A 20,457-nucleotide genomic window follows, 5' to 3' on the forward strand; every position below is an offset into this window, starting at 1 on the left:
TTCGAACTACCCAATGGGAGATCTACATCTCCTACCATATAAAGCCTCGAATGGTGACATCTGAATGCTAGCATGATAGCTATTGTTGTATGCAAATTTTATAAGTTGTAAATGATCATCCCAGCTACCTTTGAAGTCTAGCACACAAGCATGCAACATATCCTCAAGCGTTTGAATAGTCCGCTCTGCCTGCCCTTCAGTCTACGGGTGAAAGGTTGTACTAAGATTCACCTGAGTACCCAAACCTTGCTGAAATTTCTTCCAAAAATTAGCAGTGAATTGTGCTCCCCGATCAGAAATGATGGAAACTGGGGTGCCATGCAACCTGACTATTTGTTTGATATACAACTGAGCGTATTGCTCCGCTGTGTTGGTAGACTTAACCGGAAAAAAGTGTGCTGACTTCATGAGTCGATCCACAATCACCCAAATTGAGTCAAACTTGCGCGGAGTGCGCGGTAATCCTACCACAAAGTCCATATTATTCATTTCCCATTTCCACATTGGAATTTCTATGTTCTGTGCCAACCCACCGGGTATTTGGTGTTCTGCCTTCACTTGCTGACAATTCGAACATCTTTCCACAAAGTCCACCACATTCCTCTTCATATCATTCCACCAATAGACTTCCTTAAGATCATGATACATTTTTGTAGAACCTAAGTGCACGGAATATCTAGAAGTGTGAGCTTTAGTCAAAATTCTTTCACGGAGACCATTCATATTTGGAACACATAGTCGCCCTTGGTACCTTAGTGTACCATCATCCACGCCAAGAGAAAAGGCCATGGTCCTATGTTTATGAATTCCCTCTTTCAATTGCACAAATAATGGACATGGTCCTATGTGTACCATCATCCATGCCAAGTATAAATACGTGATACAATCCTCCTCTCAACAATAAACTCAAGCTCTCAATTAGCAGTTACCTCCTCAACCGGAGCATATGTATATAATGGACCTTACCAGATAGGTCGCCACATTTCGAATCAGGAAGAGTCAAGGATACACTGGCTTTTTGTCAAACATTACACACGATTCCATAAGAGTATTTAATAAAAATGCCGAGGCGTTAGCCCGATACCATCATAATATGTGCACTACCGAGGATTGAACGACATGAATCATAGATACATCTATTATTTTGCCGAGGCGAATGGCCCGCTCCCATGAGAGTGTGATACATAATCCTGCTGAGGCGAATGGCCCAATCCCATCCTATTATGGTCACTGCCGAGGGTCGAACTATAGATGTATCTATTATACTGCCGAGGCGAACGACCCAATCTCATCAGAATAATAAGCTTTAACGGGTCCTTAACCCCACTCACGAATGAACATGTGAGTTATAGATTTTAAGGAAAACCTTTCGAGGAGAGCGCATAGCACAGGAAAAATTCATAAGAGGAGTACAATTATTCCGCGGCTAATCGTGAAGCCCTTCAACTCTCTACCGTAGCAAGTCTATCACTCTACGCAAGTCTAGTATCAAGTTGTAACGTAAGATAAAGGAATTTAATAGGCAAGGGTCAGCTCAAATAGTACAGTTATAGCATGGCGGGAACTTATGTCTACCCAGACATAACATGAATCTAGCTACGTAAGGACTCTCGTCACCTCGTGCGTACGTAGCCCCCTGCAACAAGTAGCACATAATAATTACTTAACCTAGGGGTAGTTCCCCCCCTCACAAAGTTAGACAGGAGACTTACCTTGCTCCGAAGTTCCATAGCCAGCTCCAACGCCACTCTAACACCTCAAACCAATGCCCGTCTCTCCAAAACTAGTCAAATAAAATGTGCAAATCCATAAATATATAATCTATTACCCATAATTAATCAATTTATAACAATTCCCAACTCCGCTCGAAAAGCCGATAAGGTCAACCCTCAAACCTATGTGCCCGAATTCTGAAAATGTTCAAAGATAATCATCACCCATACGACCACAAACTCAAATACATAGTTTATTCCTAATTCCATTTCCAATTTCGTGGTCAAAATCCAAAAATACCAAATTCTAGGTTTCCTAGCAAAATCCCACAATTTCTACTAATTTTCATGTTTAAATTCGTGTAGAATCCATGTATTTAACTTACAATAGGTGGGAATAACTTACCTTGCCATAGATGATGAAAACTCTCCCCTTGAAGCTCTCCAAACATTGCCCCAACTAAGTGAAAATGAAAGAAAATGGGCCAAATCCCGTATAAAACCAAGTCCTCTGCCCAACGATCATCACACCTGCGGACCACCAGCCGCACCTGCGGTTAAATCCATCGCCTATGTGGTTCCCTCCAAGCCAGGAAAATTCGCTTCTACGGACCAATATCCGCTCCTATACGACCACTTCTACGGTCCACCCCACACTCCTACTGTAACACCCCAGAAAATTTTGAAGTACTTAAGTGTAAAGACAGGTAAAATTTGCAAAGAAAATAATATTTCATGGTGCCGGACTAGGCTTACGTGTTAGGGATTATAGAAATTCTTCAATGTACAATGTACCGAAAAGTAAAGGAAATTTTTTGAACAATGTACAAGAAAGTAAAGGAAAATTTTTGAACAATGTACCGGAAAGTAAAGGAAAAGTTTTGAAGGAAAAGTGCGTTTATGCGGTCCATTATGCAACCGCATAATCACTCTACGGGCCGCATAATGGCAGCAGAAGTGAGAAGGAGAGGGCCTAATCTGGCAGCAGCTATGCGGTCGACTATGCAACCGCATAACTATTATGCGGTGCATTATGCGACTGCATAACTATTATGCGGTGCATTATGCGATTGCATAACAGTTATGCAGACCGCATAGTGACCGTATACACAGGTAGATTGTTGATCATTTTGTCAGCAATTATGCGACCGATATGCGGTCTGCATAACCACTATGCGGTCGCATATGCGACCGCAGAACCGTTCCGGAGCTCCATTTTTGGGTTTTTAAAACCCGACCCTATTTCATTAAATACACTCTTTGAGTTATTTTTGAGCAATAATCTGACACTTTAGAGTGAGAGAGAGTGCCCTAGAGTGAGAAGGTGTTCTTCAATAATTGTTCTTCAATTCTTGCTCAAGTTTTGGAAGATTAAGGAGGCAAACTCACTAAGTCTTCATCCTAGAGGTAAGATTCTACACCCTGACCCTCAATATCAAATTTTGTGTAGGAATGGATAATTAGCAAGAGAATATCTGGGCATGACGGTTGTTTATTTTACATGCATGTGTTATCAAAGGGTGTAGAAAGATTGTTGAGCTAAAAATGATAAAGATTGGGTTGTGGGATGATGGAATCCTTCATAAAAATGACCTTGAAACCTTATGCACACCTAGTGTTTGAAAAAAAAATGCTCAAGTGTGCTAGAACCATGATCATCTTCCTAATTTTAGTTCAATTTGTTATATTTCTAAAATAGATTGAAGTTCCTAAGAATTACGGAACATTTAGAGTGTAAGGAGGCTCAAGTGAGGTATGTTAGCTAAACTCTTCTCTTAGAATTGAATCCCACGATATTCATGTAAGTTATGTAAGTCCCGAGTGATTCATTATGAATCTGGCTATTCCGAGTAAGATTGGGTTGAAAGATATATGTTCAACAAGCATCCCAAATGCTTTATTCAAGTTATGTTACCAATTGAGGATGTGTTAAAATATGGGCTGTGCATTAATAATATTTTGACTTTAAGTCAAGTTCAAATGAAGGCTATTATGCCAAATTTTGTGAAATATCTCTATGTGCCTTAGACTCTAAATTGGTCACATGTGTACTACACACCTTGATTTGAATTGTATTTGTTGTTTATGATGATAATGATATTTGAAATTGATAAGGTGAGAATGAAATACTGAATATGGCCAACGTGCCAAGAATGATCTTATAATTATGGCCATTAGTGCCAATGAAATGAAAATATGTGAAAGTAATATGAAATGCGATGATTGATATAAAAAGGTTGATGTCTCAAATAAGACAGCCTAGCCGGTCGAGTCATGATCGGACACCATGCCGCACACATAGTGGTGATTGTGCTAGAAATTATAACTGAAATTGTGATTGTGGTCGATGTCACTAATGGATAGCCTAGCCGATCGGGTCGTGATTGGACTCCGTGTTAAAGACGATGGTATTGATATTGAGAGAAATTGTAGTTGATGTCTCTGATGAGATAGCCTAGCCAATCGAGTCGTGATCGGACTCCGTGCTAAGAGTATGGTAGTACTGGTTTTGTGAATAATGGTAGTGTGGACCATAGTATATCGATACTAAAAATCTCCCAATGTGAGATATGGAAATTAATTTGAACACTGTCTTGATTCTAAATTGAGGTTTGATGTTGATTAAGGCTTTCATTGATATTATGATAATATTGTTTGTATTATTTGTCATTCTATTGAGAGGGTGTTTAGTTATACATACTAGTGCTATTCGACGATACTAACATCCCTTTTACCGAGGGCGCTGCATTTTTAAATGGATGCAGGTGGTTCCATAGCAGGAGATATTAATCAGTGATAGCAGTACACCTTTTTCCCAGCTGACTTGGTGAGCCCCAATTCTTCCCGGGGTCATGTATCTTTTGTACTTTGTGTATTCGGTTTGAGGTATAGCCGGGGCCTTGTTGCCGGCATTATCATTGTACTCTTCTTTATCTATAGAGGCTTCATAGACATAGTGTGGGTTGTGTATTGGTGCTGGGAGAGACAAACTATGCTATGTTGTGGTTGTATTACTTATCCTTTTGAGACTTTAAAAATGGTGAAACTTATGGTAAGAAATTGGTAATTGTAGACATGACCACTTTATTGTTTAATTAAAGAAAACATATATTCTCTTTATTCATGAATAAGTTTGGGTATAAGGAATCTAACAGGCTTGCTCGGCCGGGTTCACTCGGTTGAGCACCGGTCGTGCTCCTCGGTTTTGGGGCGTGACACATATGCTCCCGCACGTGCAGAGATCTTCCGCTTCTGCGACCCCAGCTGCCCATCTCGTTTTTCGCTTCTGCGGAGCACACTTCGCATCGGCGGCCTCGCAGATGCGGAAATATCCATACATCTACGGCCATCCCAGCTCAGTCTAAATGTCACTTCTGCGGCCACAACGCCGCAACTGCGGCCCTTTCCACGCAGGTGCGATTGCACCAGATCCCAGCTTCCTCAGCACCTCTCCCAAGTGCAAACTCGATCCGTTTCCAATCCGATTCGCACCCGAGGCACCCGGGACCCCGTCCAATCATACCGACACATCCCAAAACATGATACGGACTTACTCGAAGCCTCAAATCGCATCAAACAACATCAAAATTGCTAATCGATAGGCAAAACCTTTCTTTCAACTTTCCAACCTTCAAAATTAGTCGAACGCGTCCGAATTACAATTAAACATTCAAGAATGATGCCAAACTTTGCGTGCAAGCACAAATCATGATACAAACCTATTCCAAGGCTCGGAACCTCAAACAGACATCGATAACACCAAAGTCCACTTCAAATCAAACTTAAGATATTCTTAAACTTTCAAAATGTTAACTTTACATAATAAGCGTTGAAATGCTCCCGGGCTACTCGATACTCAACCCGAACATACGCCCAAGTTCAAAATCATCATACGAACCTATTGGAACCTTCAAATCCCGATTCTGAGGTCGTTTACTCAAACGTCAACCCTTAGTCAATTTTTCTATCTTAAAGTTTCCTAATTTAGAAGTTTCTTTCCAAATCAATTCCGAACTTTCCGAGATGCAATTCCGACCACACACACAAGTCATAGACATGAATTGAAGCTACTCAAGGCCTCAAACTGCCGGACGACGTGCTAGAGCTCAAAATGACCGGTCGGGTCATTACATTTTCCCCCACGTAAACATACGTTCGTCCTCGAACGTGTCAAGAACTGTTTTGGAGTTGTCCAAAATCATTGTTTAACACCTCGTGCACCTAACTGTGCCACCACATTAGCTCGAGCCTGACTGATGATCCTCCCTTTTATTTAGTCCATAAGCCTTAGAACCAAATTCCAACCTCCAAATTTCTCTACAAGACCTGATTCTAACATTTGAACACCGTATCAATCACTGCACACTATACCAAAACATGATCATGCATATATGCTGAAATCACACTATGCACAACATAAGTCGGCTGCCTATAATAACATCCTCTGACCACAATAGCTGGAATTTCACGAATCCGATGCCCGCAATACACCTCATAACGCATATGAGCCCTGTTCCAACTCTCGTAATACTGCCACGACAGAAGAGATGAGTAGAAACTCATAACCACCCGCCGAATCAACAAATCATGGAGTCTCACTTCCTGACAAGGACCATTACCTCATTCTGAACTGAATAACGATATTTGCTTTTTAATATACCCTACATAACTCCGATCACACTGATCCCAGGACCAATAACCTCGTCTCACCCAGAACAAGTTGCTTAGGCAATAAGCCATCTCAAACACTGACCCAGATCTCATATGACGCCATCAATGTGTCAACAAGATACAACTTGAATATGACACATAAGGGAGAACAAACTCTGGAAAAAGAACTACCCGGCCCGCGTAACGAATAAAATGGTCGAACAGATGCTATGAACCCTTCTTAGATAATGAGAAACAAAATATACAAGAATAGATATAGGAAACCATACTCAACATCTCACAGTTGCGACATGCAACCCGATCCACACATGATACAGTTGCAGCATGCAACTCGATCCAAACAACATATCCATAGTAGCGTGCCACACGATCCAAACATAACAATAAATAAGGACATACCCATCAAACCATAATGCTTCTACCTATGGAATACCGAATATTGTCCATAAGCATGCCAAGTGCAAAAATACAACTCTGGGGAAACGGATAGCGCAATACGCCACAAACCCCAAGCACAACTAAGGTGCGATAAATGACCTGCATCTCGAGAGCCGTCCTGCTCATATAAAACTACAAGCTATATGGGACCTCAATACTTGTGCGAATAATCAAGACGTCTCACAACCCACATGGCACAATAGAGTATTACATGGAATAGATGAAGACGGGAATAACATCCAATGCTCGAAGACTCCTCCATAAGCAATGCTATGCTGAATGAACACATCCGGCCTGATGTAGAGCACACATGCACATTAGACCAATCAATGGACCCCAAGCCGATTACGATCATCCCATACTAGGCCAATAACCTTTCAAGGATCCACAAAGGCCCCATTCATGACACACACGAGCAACCATCCCAATCCGGAACAAACTCTCAGAGTTCACAACAAAAGGGATAGAGCGCCTCCGAGGCATAAACTCCCACATTAACAATCAAGTGACTAACATGTCACACTTATACAGATTTCCTCGTGTGATACGCTCTTACGACATTCCTCCCCAGGTAGCAAGGTCTGCACCTCCATAACACCAACAATTGCTAATGCTATAAAGCAAATCAAGAATCCACAAATCAGTACACAAAGCCTCTTACGCAGGACACCGTTCTCGGGTGACACTAAAGAAAAATACCAACTTACTCTGAACATCTGAATTCTTTCCTGCTCATCCATGCTCGTGACATTCTTGTCAACACTGAACCGCGAACTTGATCCTCAACTTAAAATTCCCATGCCGCCCACTGCACCTATCATGCCGCTACATGAGAGTGCAAGAATTCATCATAGCCCCTGAACTAGTAGAATAAATACTTCATTGGTTAGATTCCTTTCACTTAACTTACTTCGAAAGGACCTTTGCAACACGCAACTAAATTCCCAAACAGCAGAAAATGCAAACCTCAAGTCGTGGTCTAAACTATCATGACTCTTCCGAAATCCATTTACACAACAAGGCCATTTGAATCAAATACCTCCCAAATCAATCAAGTTATGGTGGCTGTCAAGCCCGCATGTACAACAACAACCCACATGTATAACTTCACATGCCGAAGGAACTGATCATCGCCACAATCATGCCGATTCAACCATTACTAACCAATCCAACATCTTCAAATTTACTCTCGACTTGCCTTTGAAGTAATAATAGCTCCATTCAAAAACATAACGAACCAAATCCGCACCCATCCCGAGTGACTCGCATCACGAGACAACATCGTCTCAATACTCATGAACCATCTCATACTCTCCTTATGCGCAGAATAACATCTCCAAGATGTACACCCATTCTGCAAGACCTTCCGCGAATCCGAAGACATTTCTTCCTTTCCTCCAATATTGCACCGCATACCTGATGATAACATAGAATATTCCAAGTCCCGTTCGTAATCCACTACGAAAACTCGATCCTTAACCACACAACGGACCCAAAATCCTTAAGCACTTCACTTTAGTTCCTGAACCCACTAGGACCGTTGTTGAGAGTCACCCTCTTGGACCTGGTCCCGAGTATAACCAAACTCCATCGCTCTTCTAGCACATGAAAGCCCTATCAAAGAAGCAAACAGATGAATTATTTTCCTTGTACATTACATCCACAAGAAGCATAAACTCTGAGTCTTCCCAAAATATGCACCTAAATCGATAAGGCAAAGTATAGCACACGTTCATCAAGTTCCTTGCTCAAATTAGCCCTGATGTTTTCTTTTCTTAGTCATAAATAATCTACCAACGCATCGATAACTAGAAATCGCACAAGCTGACACCCACGCGATCCAATCGTAGACGGTAGGATCCCCCACTTAGCTTTAAGTTACCATCACATAATGTAGAGCCCATAATGATTCCTCCTTCTCAATTACCATGATCTCGCACCATTAAACTGCCAAATTTCTCGAAGTCTTTTGTTAAGCTTTTCATGAAACATTCCGAATTATCGGCCACAATCGGATACTCGACTTTCTGTTGGGTAGTAAGTAGAACTATTCATAGAAACCTCATCAAAATCATGCAACCGCTAACCTATTCACAGGAGGTAACCCACCTGTGGTATTCCATGCCGACATCTTCCAACGACACTGCACCGGGTACAACTACCACGAGTTCAGTAAACCCTCCTGAGCTCATGCTCATCCATCAGCTGTACAAGTCCGTTCTTTCCCCATTAACATCAACTGAAAGTCCAACAATACCTTCCGAACTCAAAGTCATGTTGCATCCGAAATGATAATCAAATCTTCATACCCCTCTTCATTTCAAGCAGACTCCTTTCTGCCATATTCAATCTTTCTCTGTACAGTAACCACCATTCCAATTATAATCCATGGACCTAGTCACTTTCCACCATGTCTCTCAAATCTCTCTAATCTTCCTCAAAGTACGTGGCTATCCTACCACCGAATCCATATGCTACTCTGCCACTCCCACTTCGGTCAAACCATCTCCTTTAAGCAACTTCTCAACCTCCACTTTTCATACTTGTCCTGCTAGTAATCTAACCACCGCAAGACCCCTCCCCCCATGTCCTTCCTTATACTCCGCTGCCCAAATGTTGCCTCAAATCAAATCCATACATGTAGCATCGGAACTAATGAATTGCTACCAACTCTAAACCTTCTAGAATATCATCTTTCTCGAGCCATCAACACTAGAAATACCAATTCGATTCTGAAACCGCCACACTCCGTTATCTCTGACAACCGCTTATTAGGTGCCACTTCCCAACATCCTGCCCCGAAGGAAAATCGAAGAAGACCATAACACCGGTGAACCCTAATGCATTCCAACAAGGACAATGACACCACATCACAAATGAGAATTCCACCACGCTCGAAATTACCAAGTGTCGTCACTTCATCAACCAAGGCCTGAACATCCATAGTCCTATTGATTTCCTTTGCTGGAATTCAATGCTGAACCTATAAATCATGCACTGAGAAATCCTCCTTTCAAGTCATTCACTGCCTCGACACATAAACAAGCACCCTACCATTACACCAACATTGTGCGATGATAATGCATGGACATCATAGCAATCTGTGCACAATATCAAAACCATTGGGAATACATATACTGAGCTGGAACAAAAGAACATCCTTCTGCAAGGCGACCATAATAGCCTGTCCGAACACGCAGGGAAAAACATCTTGCACCACGTCTGCTGTACCACTACAACTCCTCGATTCCCAATTGACAACAAGTTCCTGACGTCGCGTAAGATTGAGTAGGAAGGAAATAAAGGGACAAGCCTCAATGGAATCAAATCACACGATGAGGAATCAAGAAGGGAAGTGCTCCTAACAGCCCTGTAGCCTCTTGAAGATAAGTACATATGTCACCATACTGATCTGCAAGACTCTACTGGACATGCTCATGACTCGTGAGACCTAAGTGAACCCAACGCTCTGATATCAAGCTGTCACGACCCAAAATCCACTAATGGTCGTGATGGCGCCTAACGCTGCCGTTAGACAAGCCAACGATGATTGATCAACTTAATTACTCATTTTATTACTTTGAAATCATAATTTCCATTAATTAAATAGTATAAAAGCTGGTACTCGTGCAAAACCCATGATTTTATTTTCCAATTTTTGTATAAAAATAAAATTTTCAAGGTGAAATATTAATAATTACATGAACTACAATAATGAACAACCAGCAGTAACCCCCAAAATCCGGTGTCACAAGTGCATGAGCATCTGCTAAGGAGTATAATAATAATACAACAACCGTCTGGAATACAAGTTATACGGGGAAAATAAATAACTCTGATGGAGACTCTGTATGATGATGATCGTAACAAGGAAATACAGCTCACCGTAAAGTCCCCGCAAAAGTCGTGCCTCTGCACCCAGAGGATCACCAGAAACATATATATACATGCACAATAAGTGCAGCAAGTGTAGCATGAGTACGTAAATCATTGCGTACCTAGTAAGTATGTAGCCTAACCCCAGAGAAGTAGTGACGAGGGGTCGACATCGACACTTACCAGTGGTCAAATAAGACAGATATAGTAGAAGTAAACAGATGTGAAGCAAGGTAAATAAACAAAATAAACAAGTATAAATACGTGATACAATCCTCCTCTCAACAATAAACTCAAGCTCTCAATTAGCAGTTACCTCCCCAACCAAAGCATATGTACATAATGGGCCTTACCAGATAGGTCGCCACTGTTCGAATCAGGAAGACTCACAAATACATTAGCTTTTTGTTGAACATTACGCACGATTCCATCAGAGTATTTTATAAAAATGCCGAGGCGTACGAACCAATCCCATCATAATACGTGCCCTACCGAGGGTCGAATGACACGAACCATAGATATATATATATTATATTGCTGAGGTGAACGACCCGCTCCCATGAGAGTGTGATACATAATCCAGCTAAGGCGAACGGACCGATCCCATCATAATGTGCGCACTGCCGAGGGTCAAACGGCACGAACCATAGATGTATCTATTATACTACCGAGGCGAACGACCCGATACCATTGAATAAGGAGCTTTAACGGGTCATTGACCCTACTCACGAATAAATGTGTGAGTTATAGATTTTAAGGAAAACCTTTCGAGGAAAGCGCATAGCATGGGAGAAATTCGTAAGAGGACTACAATTATTTTGCGGCTAATCATGAAGCCCGTCAAATCTCTACAATAGAAAGTCTATCACTCTACTCAAGTCTAGTCTCAAGTTGTAACATAAGATAAAGGAATTTAATAGGCAAGGGGCAGCTCAAATAGTACAGTTATATCATGGCGGGAACCTAAGTCTAACCGGACATAACATGAATCCAGCTATATACGGACTCTCGTCTCCTCGTGCGTACGTAGCCCCCCGCAACAAGTAGCACATAACAATTACTTATCCTAGGGGTAGTTCCCCCCATCATAGAGTTAGACAGGAGACTTACCTCACTCTGAAATTCCATAGCCGGCTCCAACGCCACTCTAACACCTCAAACCGATGTCCGTTTCTCCAAAACTAGTCAAACAGATATGCAAATCCATAAATATATACTCTATTACCCATAATTAATCAATTTATTACAATTCCCAACTCCGCTCGAAAATTCGATAAGGTCAACCCTCGGTCCCACATGCCCGAATTCCGAAAATGTTCTAAGATAATCATTACCCATACCACCACCATGTCCAATTTCGTGGTCAAAATCCCAAAATACCAAATTTTAGGTTTTCTACAAATATCCCACAATTTCTATAATTTTTCATGTTTAAATCCTTGTAGAATCCATGTATTTAACTTACAATAGGTCGGAATAACATACCTTGCCATAGATGATGAAAACTCTCCCATTGAAGCTCTCAAAAAATCGCCCCAACCAAGTGAAAATGAAAGAAAATGGGCCAAATCCCGTATCAAACCAAGTCCTCCGCCCAGCGATCATCGCACCTGCGGACCACCAGCCGCACCTGCGGAAACAATCATCGCAAGTGTGGTTCCCTCCAAGCCAGGCAAATCCACTTCTGCGGACCAATTTCCCTCTTACGCGACCGCTTCTGCGGTCCAACCCACGCTCCTGCACTCCTGCGCTCCCGTACGTACGAAGATCTTCCGCTTCTGTGACCCCAACTGCCCATCTAATTTTCTACTTCTGCAGAGTGCACTTCGCATCTGCAGGCTCGCACTTGCGGCCCTTTCCACGGAGGTACGATTGCACCAAATCCCAACTACCTCAGCACCTCTCCCAAGTCCAAACTCGATCCGTTTCCAATCCGATTCCCACTCGAAGCCCCCGAGACCCTGTCCATACATACTGACACATCCCAAAACACAATGCGGACTTAGTCAAAGCTTCAAATCCCATCAAACAATATCAAAATTGCAAATCGACGGCCAAAACCTTTCTTTCAACTTTTCAACCTTCAAACTTCGCCGAACGCGTTCGAATTATAATTAAACATTCCGGAATGATGCCAAACATTGCGTGCAAGTCAAAAATCACGATACGAAGCTACTCCAAGGCTCGAAACCTCAAACAGACATCAATAACACCAAAGTCCACTTCAAATCAAACTTAAGAAATTCTTAAACTTTCAAAATATTAACTTTCTATAATACGTACCGAAATGCTCCCGGGCCACCCGATACTCAACCCGAACATATGCCCAAGTCCGAAATCATCATACGAACCTATTTGAACCTTCAAATCCCAATTACAAGGTCATTTACTCAAAAGTCAACCCTTAGTCAATTTTTCCAACTTAAAGCTTTCGAATTTAGAATTTTCTTTCCAAATCAATTCCAAAGTTTTCGAGATTCAATTCTGACCACACACACAAGTCATAAAACATGAAGTGAAGCTACTCAATTTCTCAAACCGTTGGACAATGTGCTAGAGCTCAAAAGATCACTCAGATCATTATAGTGTGTGCTTTGATTGAGTTTTGAGTGATCTGACAGCGTTTCAGCGCTTAATGTTCAATATTGGTGCCTTGAACATGTTGGTTCATTTTGACAAGGTCCCAGGTAGATCGGGTGTGTTTCGGACCACCCAAAATTAAGTTAAAATTGCAGAAAATCTACTGCTGGTTCCTTCTTTGCGAACACAGAAAAAGGCTCGCGTTAGTGATGAAGGACTTTGCGAGAAAGGGGTCGCGTTCATGATGCTCTGAGCCCCTGGCCTTCGCGTAGTGTAAGGCCAGCTGGGAGGGGTCAGGCTGGTAGCCTTCTCATTCGCAAAGTGTAGGACAGGTTAGCCTTCACGATCATGAGGTTACTGACGCGTTCGCGAAGCACGTTTTCTGGGCGTGGCAGACTTTTGCCTTGGCGATTGCGAATAAGGGATGTTTAGGCAGTGACATAATTTAAAAACTGAACTTAGGCCATTTTCTTTATTTCACATATCTCTTGGCCGATTTTGGAGCTTTTTAGAGATGAATTTTAACCTAGCTTCGTGAGGTAAGTAATTTCTATATAATGTAATTTTAATACATAGATAATGGGTAAATTTTTACATAAAATTTTAGAAATCATGGGATTATGTTAAAAAACCTAAGGTTTGTAAAAATAGGATTAGACAACGGAAATGATTATGGAGTTGAGTATATATATATATATATATATATATATATATTTGAGTTTTCATAAGGTCATGGATAATATTATTCTATGAATATTTTCGGTATCTGGGCACATAGGCCCGGGGGTGACTTTTAGGAATTTTCCAAATTTAGATTGGCTAATTACTCTAAAAGATGAGTTACGAACGTTTGAGCATATATTGATTAGTTTGTATGACCTTTGGCTAGTTCGGATTGCTCAGCATCGATTCAAGGCAATTAGTGTGGTTGAAGAGTCGAGTAGTGAACTTGGAAGCGAGATAAGTCTCTTGCCTAGCCTTGTAAGAGGGAATTATCCCCGCAGGTGTTTAAATTGTTATTTGTTAATAATTGTGGGTGCTACGTACGCACGAAGTGACGAAAGTCCGTATGTAGCTAAAATCATGCTTATATCCGGGTAGACTTAGGACTTTACCATGCCATACTTGTATTATTTGAACCCAAATTATTAGTTTAATTACTTGAATTAATAATTGATATTTAATTTGAAATGTTGTGAGACCGAGCTTCATTATCTTGAGTTTTGGCAGAATACTTAATTGTTAGTGGAAATTATGCCTTCTTTGAGTATTATTCTTGTGTTGTAGTCGTTGACTGTAGCTTGTAAAGTTTATCTATTCATGTGGATCGGGTCGAACACCTCGGCAGTATATATGACATGATCTATGGTACACGCCGGTTGACCCTCGGTAGTGTACACGACTATTCTAGATCGGGTTGTGCAACCTCGGCATAACTCGTGCGTAATATCGCTTGGAGCCCGGTTATACTTGATATTTCTTTCATGACCTGGGAATTGATAATTACTTGATTGCTCATATTTGTTGAAATTGTCATGTCATAATTGAGATTTTCAATTGATATTTTGTTAAGGAATTATTTATTTATTATTTTCCCATTCCGTTGTTACTGTTGTATTTTATGCCTATTTATAATTCCTGACTTTATTTATTGACCACTAGTAAGTGTCGATGTCGACCCCTCATTACTATTTCTTCGAGGTTAGACTAGATACTTACTGGGTAGACGTTGTTTATGTACTCAGGCTACACTTCTGCACAAATTGTGCAGGTACTGAGGCACGTACATCTAATACTCGTTCAGGCGAACATCCACATTATCCGGAGACCTAATGGTGAGCTGCTCCCCCTTGCTCTGATCTGCAACACCTGGAGTCTCCTTTCTGTTGCATTTTATATTCCTGTTTATTTTACTTCACACAGTAGTTGTAGTGGTTTGTATATTCTACTAGATTGCTAGTGTACTTGTGACACCAGGTTTTGAGAATTTGTAGTGGATATATATGGTTTTTGCCTGTTAATATCCCATTTCACTCTTATGTTTAATTTTTATGCATTAAATCACCATGGCCTTTTATACTTGTTTTCTTTATTAAATAAAGTTCGTGACTTTAAAAGTAATAAAATTAATAATTAAATGGATTAGTTCACTGCTGGCTTGCCTAACGGCGATGTTGGGCCCCATCACGGCCTATAGTTGGAAATGAGTCGTGAGTGTTTATACCCAATTTTGCCCTCATATTTTTATAAATGTCATATATGCTTTCAAAATATCATTCATGCATCATCACCAATTTACAAGAGCCATATAAGTATTTTCTATAATCTTTCAAAATTTTTAAAGCTTTAAAATATATTTTCTTGCATTTATATTACTTGAATATGTATTAATTACCCCTTTAAATTATTTTATAATGAATTAATCATCCGAATTTATTATTTTTATCCACATATATGTTTCATAATATTTTTACTTCATTTTATATAATTATATTGGTAGTTTTAAGCTATTTACATAATTTTACAATAATAGCCTATATGCTATGCATAATTACATTTATTTCATTATTCATGCTAAAATTGAATTTTTTATATTTTATAATGTTAAGTTATTATTTTCAATCATTTTATTGCATAATTAATATTTTATTATTTAATAATTATTTTATTTAAACAATTTTGTGTATTTAATTCTTAGCCCAATCTTATGCTAATATTCGGACCAAAAACAGGCCCAAAACATTTTGCCCATCCCCAGTTCACTCTTCAACAGCCCAAGACCAAACAACCCTCTTCAAAAATCGGTCGCGACCCGACTTTAAACCGCCCCGCTCCCCTTTCAATCTTGGCCGTTGATCTCAAATTAGCAACGACCCAAATTTAGCCGACCCCTTTCCATATATCCCTCCCCACTAACTCTAGAGACCTATTCCCCACTCCAGCTACCTCTACTCTCTCTATTCCTCTCTTCTTCTTTACAATCCCTAGCCGTCGTATCTTTAAATCCTCGTTGAATTCAGCCCCAATATGGAATCCTTTCGTGATTCTCTTGCCTTTATTCTGCTACTACTCACACGTTCATGGTATTACTTAGTATTTATCTAACTTTGGTAAATGCTACCTTTCAAGACGAGCCTGATTTGGCTCTAATTTTGTGAAAATTTAGCCGATGTTTCATCTATATATACTCTACAATGAACAATTCTTGCATTTCCGACCAGATTCATGGCTATTGGACTCAACTAGGATTTGAAATTTTGATTTCCCCTTTACCGGTTCTATTATTGATTGCATGTGATATTTTCATTCCTTTTTTGTGTTTGATTAATTTTTTTTCATGTTTGATTGTTCAATTTCTACCACTATATAACCCCCTCCCCAATTTCCCCTTTGGACGAACATGATTTTTTACTGCAATTACTCTCACTATTCTCCTCTTTTACTCATTCACGTACTCTGTTACACTCGAATATTTTTTGAAACTATTGAATTCTTGACCGGCTAAAAGCCAAGGCCATAATACTATTAAACGACCCCCTCCTATGCAAGCACTGCTCGGATCCCTTCTCCATGCTCTTGTGAATACTACAGCACTGGGGATTAGAGGTTTCACTGTCTCCCTTCAATTGATGCTGCTGAATCACTACTGATATTCTAAGTTCCTCACTCTTTTGTTCGTTTATCTTTGCAAGTGGTTAGTGTTCTTTACCTTTACAATTCAAATTACTTCCCTCCTATATGATGATGCTTATATGAATTGTGTGTGCCACTATTGTTTGGCTCAGTTTCTCTACTGTTTCTGAAATTTATAATGTTGTATGATTATCACATGTTCTACTGACTGTCAGTCTCGATGAGGTTTCTTCTACCATTCTGTGTGTTCTGATATTACCTAAGTCCAAAGCTTCTAGATGGGTAGCTTGTTCTTTTCTAGGTGCCGTAAAGCTCTAGCCCTCTTAAATGTTACTTGAACTTCTGTGATCCTTCTATTGTGCTACCTTTGTTTTCAATCCTACTTGCCTTAATGTCTCTCTGTAGTTTTAATGCCCTAATTCTATTTAGATTCTAGTCTTAAGATCATGAGTAGTTAACTAAGGTAATTCCTGCTCTTTGTGTGTTTGCCTGGTTTGAATGTTAAACCTGATCAGTGCCTGGTGTGAGTGTATCTTCATACTCTGCTTTGGATTTTTGTGTTAAAACTTACTAGTAATTCATATTTGCCTAGAAATTGTTCCATATGTATTCTTCTGTCTTCATGCTAAGTCACTCATACATACAACTTTCAACTTGCTCACTTTCTTAAAATGATCATGCCTATTTGAATCCTGAACCTTTCAGACTGTATATTTCTATGCTACTTGCAAGCCTCAACACTGTACTATAGTTGCATGTCTTACTACCATTTTGCTTGCTAGTGCTACTTTGCTCAATTTCATGCCTATTGTTATTCTTGGTAAGTAAAATGGAACTTGCTATAGACTTGCATTCTCAGAATTAGATAACTGCCCGCTAATTAGCTGTTGTTCAGAGTTTTCAATATTGTTGACCTTTAATTTCTTAATAGGTTTTCTTATAAATACTTTCTGCTTGTCACAAACTGATTTACAAATCTAAGTTATGTTTTGCCCTACATGCTTATGTTAAGATTTTCTTGTGAAGTTCACCGTTTGTCTTTGTCTCTCGAGCATGTCATTGCTACTTGTTAACCTTCTGAAAATTAATTCGACCCTACTTGCTTTGAACTCTCATGCTTAAATCCTTTGCTTGTGGATTCGTGTATACTAGATTACTGCAATCAAATTATGTGTATCCCAAGAAACCTGTTACCTTGAACTTATTTGTTAATTTTAAAACCCATGTATATGTCCAATCTATGTGTTCTGCATAGTCTCTACATCTTATGTGTGCTTATGTGATGTTCAAGTGTGTGTCTTACCCCTGGGTCGCGTAGAATTCTTGCTTTTGTTAGTTGTGGTATTAGAGTCCAAATGAGCATGTGCTCCACCTTAGAATTTGAGTTATCTTAATGATTTGGGATTTGTATGAGTTGCCATTCGTGCTTTAATTATCTAACATGTAATGGTTGGGCAAGAGAATTGTTTTGTTGTTGGGCCTGGACTGCTGAATTTGGTTCTTGGTACTATGGTTTCGACCACATTATCTGCGTTTAGGATATAGGATCCCCAGAAACACATCCTCAAAACATATATATAATCCAATGACGTAACATAACTCATAACAACACCAACTGTGGCCTCACATACAATATATTTAGAAATAAGCACCTTTACATTAATTGAACAAGTGATACAAGAATCTATAGGCGACCGTTTTATAGAAAGGTTACATAGCTCATACAAACAAGTAAGGATACTTCTTTTTCATATCTTCTTCGGCCACCCAAGTAGCCTCTTCCACCTGCTGGTTTCGCCACAACACCTTCACGGAGGCAATTTCTTTATTTCTTAACTTTTGGACTTGCCTATCAAGAATGGCAACTGGAATTTCTCATATGACAGTTCTTCATTAACCTCAATGGTCTCAACTGGCACAATAGATGATGGATCTCTAACTACCTTCTTCAACATAGACACATGGAATACCAGGTGCACTAATGACATCTGGGGTGGTAGCTCAATCTTGTACGCCACCTGCCCAATTCTCTGAATTATTTTGTACGGCTCGACATACCTCGGACTCAATTTTCCTTTCCTTCCAAACCGCATTATACCTTTCATGGGGGAAACCTTCAAGAATACCCAAACATCTTCCTTGAACTCTAAATTTTGCGACGAACATCTGAATAGGATTTTTGATGACTCTGAGCACTTTTCAACCACTCCTTAATGATTTTAAACTTTTTCATAGCCTGATGCACGAGGACTGGTCCTATCAACTCAGCTTCCCCAATCTCGAACCACCCAATAGGAGATCTACATCTCCTACCATATAATGCCTCAAATGGTGCCATCTAAATACTAGCATAAAAGTTGTTGTTATAAGCAAACTCTATGAGTGGCAAATGATCATCCTAGCTGCCCTTGAAGTCAAGAACACAAGCACGCAACATGTCCTCAAGTATCTGAATAGCCCGCTCTGCCTGCTCGTCGGTCTGTGGATGGAAGGTTGTACTAAGATTCACCTGAGTACCCAAACCTTGCTGAAATTTCTTCCAAATATTTGCCGTGAACTAAGTCCCTCGATCGAAAATGATAAAAATTGGAGTGCCATGTAGCCTGACTATTTCCTTGATATACAACTGAGCATACTGTTTCGCTATGTCGGTAGATTTAACCAGCAAGAAGTGTGCTGATTTCCTGAGCCGATCCACAATCACACAAATTAAGTCAAACTTGCGTGAAGTGCGTGGTAATCCTAGCACAAAATCCATATTAATCATTTTCAACTTCCAGGGAGGAAGGATTCATACCCGCTTAGCCATGGTTTCCAGGACCTTAATGGATGGAATCGAAGGACAAACTTACACTATCATCCCCATGATCTTAGCTGAAATGTACCGTGCTCTGGATCGATGCAAGCAAGGGTTTGGACACATTGAGGGTTGTAATCTATTGCTACAAGTTTGGCTGCTGGAACACTTTCAGAGAGGAGAGTATCGTCAAGAGCTTCTGCGAAGGCCACTGAACGACTACATAGCAAACCATCACCCAAAGAAAATGACATTCATTCTGGACAGATTTGCAAAGCCTGGAAATGCTTTAGGTTGGGTACGTTTCTTCAGGAATCTGACAAACGAGCAAGCGCATTGGATATTTGTATGGTATCTTAGTAGTGAGTTCATCATCAGATCAAAAGGAACTACTCACTTGGTACTGATCGGGCTACGAGGCATCTACCCTTATGCTCCTATAAGGGTAATGAGGAAAGCTGGAAGAAAACAAGTCATACCTCGGATTTCCAACATGGTTCGGTACAAGCCAGATTTCAAGGGAGATGTCATCCCATTTAAGTTCGAAGCTCAACACATGTGGAACCAAAAGATTATCGTGGAAGGAGAAACTATTAAGCCAGAGAGGTATCACGCCGGCCATATGTACTACTATCTATCATGGTTTGAAGATAATATAGCTGGGGACATCAAATCAGGAATCAATCTGAAGGATAAGATCATAGACGAAGTAGCGGAGGCACATGTGAAGTACAAGAGGCTACGCAAAAG

This window comes from Nicotiana tomentosiformis, chromosome 5 (genome assembly GCF_000390325.3).
Source record: "Nicotiana tomentosiformis chromosome 5, ASM39032v3, whole genome shotgun sequence".
NCBI lineage: Eukaryota > Viridiplantae > Streptophyta > Magnoliopsida > Solanales > Solanaceae > Nicotiana > Nicotiana tomentosiformis.